General features: G+C 39.9%; 1 pseudogene; it reads left to right on the forward strand.

The window, feature by feature from the left end:
• Positions 1-201: 201 nt before the first annotated feature.
• LOC138159468 (eukaryotic initiation factor 4A-I pseudogene) lies at positions 202-1,516 on the forward strand (annotated as a pseudogene).
• Positions 1,517-2,852: the final 1,336 nt, after the last annotated feature.

Consider the following 2,852-nt stretch of genomic DNA (forward strand, 5'->3'; position numbering starts at 1 on the left):
TTGGTCCTGTGCCCTCTATGTATACCTGTACATATATATACATACTCTCACATATGTATTCATATTCCCATATACCCTCCTACATAGACATATAGGTATACATACACACATATGTGTGTATACACGTTTCTATTCCCTTCAACTATTCTCATACTGAGAATAGTTTCATAAGTTACAATTAGCATTTTTCCATGTAAGAATGTAAAGAGAGTTCCCAGTATCATGTCTGTGAGTCAAGATTCCCGATCCAGAGACAATGGCCCTGATGGAATGGACCCTGACGGAGTCATCGAGAGTAATTGGAATGAGATTGTGGATAGCTTTGATGATATGAACCTCTCAGAATCTCTTCTTTGTGGTCTATATGCCTATGGTTTTGAGAAGCCATCTGCTATTCAGCAATGTGCAATTCTTCCTTGTATCAAGGGTTATGATGTGATTGCTCTAGCCCAGTCTGGGACCAGGAAGACTGCTACCTTTGCCATTTCCATTTTGCAACAGATTGAACTGGACTTAAAGGCAATACAGGCCTTGGTTTTGGCACCCACTAGAGAGCTAGCTCAACAGATCCAAAAGGTAGTGATAGCACTGGGAGACTATATGGGTGCCTCATGCCATGCCTGCATTGGAGGAACAAAAGTGAGGGCTGAGGTTCAGAAATTGCAGATGAAAGCCCCCCACATCATTGTTGGCACTCCAGGCTGAGTCTTTGACATACTTAACTGGTGATACTTATCTCCTAAATACATCAAGATGTTTTTTTTCTGGATGAAGCAGATGAAATGTTGAGTTGAGGTTTTAAGGACCAGATCTATGACATATTCCAGAAACTCAGTGGCAATACTTAGGTGGTACTCCTATCAGCCACCATGCCCTCAGATGTGCTGGAAGTGACCAATAAGTTTATGAGGGATTCTATCAGGATTCTAGTCAAGAAGGAGGAGTTGACATTGGAAGGCATTCGTCAGTTTTACATAAATGTGGAACGAGAGGAGTGGAAGCTAGATACCTTGTGTGATCTGTATGAAACGCTATTACCCAAGCTGTTATCTTCATCAATACCCGCCGAAAGGTGGATTGGCTCACTGAGAAAATGCATGCCCATTACTTTACTGTCTCTGCAATGTATGGAGACATGGACCAAAAAGAACATGATATAATCATGAGGGAGTTTCCCTCAGGTTCCAGTCGGGTGCTTATTACCACTGACCTATTGGCTAGAGGCATTGATGTTCAGCAAGTGTCTTTAATTATTAATTATGACCTCCCCACCAACCAGGAGAATTATATTCATAGAATTGGCCGTGGTGGGCGCTTTGGCCATAAGGGTGTGGCCATCAACATGGTGACAGAGGAAGACAAGAGTATTCTTCGAGACATTGAGGCCTTCTATAACACCTTCATTGAGGAGATGCCTCTCAATGTGGCTGACCTCATCTGAGGGGCTTTCCCCACCTGATTTTACCCAGGGCCCTGCTCTCTGGGATGGGGGGAGGGAGAGCTGGATTGGAGGGGGTAACAAGGGATGGACACCTTTGTCATTTTTTCCTTTTTTTTTTGACTTTGAATAAATATCAATTTTCGAGGCAAAAGGAAAAAAAAAGAATGTAAAGAGTTCTACTTTGATAAGTTCCTTATGACTTCTTTTCCCTGTTTACCTTCTCATGCTTCTCTCTCTTCTTGTATCTCAATGTCAAATTTTCTATTCAACTCTGTTTTTTTCATCATGAATGCTTGAAAGTCTTCTATTCCATTTAATTACCATTTTTTTTCCCTGAAAAATGATACTCAGTTTTACTGGGTAGGTGATTCTTGGTTTTAATCCCAGCTCCTTTTACTTTTGAAAAAACATATTCCAAGCCCTTTGATCCCTCAGTGCAGAAGCTGCCAGATCGTGTGTTATAATGATTGTGTTTCCACATATTCAAATTGCTTTTTCCTGGATGCTTGGAATATTCTCTCCTTGATCTGGGAATTCTGTAACCTGGCTATAATATTCCTGGAGTTTTCTTTTTGGGATCTTTTTCAGGAGGTGATTGGTGGATTCTTTCAACCTGCATTTTGCCCTCTGGTTCTAAATCATCAGGGCAATTTCCCTTGAGAATTTCTTGAAGGATGATTTCTAGGTGCTTTTTTTGATCATGGCTTTCAGGCAGCACAATAATTAAATTATCTCTCCTGGATCTATTTTCCAGGTCAGTTGCTTTTCCAATGAGATATTTCATATTGCCTTCTATTGCTTCATTTGTTTGGATATGTTTAATAGTATCTTGATTTCTCATAACGTCACTAGCTTCCATTTGCTCCAGTCTAATTCTGAAGGAATTATTCTCTTCAGTGAGCTTTTGATGTTCTTTTTACATCAGGCAAATTCAGTTTTTTAAGGCATTTTTCTCCTCGTTGGCTTTTTGAGCCTCTTTTGCCATTTGAGTTAGTCAAGATTTCTTAAGGTTTTATTTTCTTCAGTCAACTTGTTGACTCTCATTTCATAATTTTCTTGCATCATTCTCATTTATTTTCCCAATTTTTCCTCCATTTATCTTATTTTGTTTTCAAAATTCTTCTTTAGCTCCTCTATGGCCTGTAACCAGATCATATTTTTCTTGGAAGCTTTTTGTGCAGGAGTTCTGACTTCTTTGTCTTCCACCTGTTCCATTCTTTGATCCTTTTTGTCCCCAAAATAGGAGTGTAAAGTTGAACCGCTCTGCTTGCCTTACTTCCCTCATTTCCTCATGTTGCCACTCAATTACTTGACTTTTCAGTTTTTTGTCATGGTAGAACTCTGCTACCACAGAGGGGAGCTTTTTCCCAATTTACTGGGGTTTTCTCAGCTGCCAAAGGTGTTATTTGGG

The sequence above is a fragment of the Petaurus breviceps genome, unplaced genomic scaffold (assembly GCF_028583685.1).
Source record: "Petaurus breviceps papuanus isolate PSGF00001 unplaced genomic scaffold, PetGlider_PUasm1.0 176, whole genome shotgun sequence".
Taxonomy (NCBI): Eukaryota; Metazoa; Chordata; class Mammalia; order Diprotodontia; family Petauridae; genus Petaurus; species Petaurus breviceps.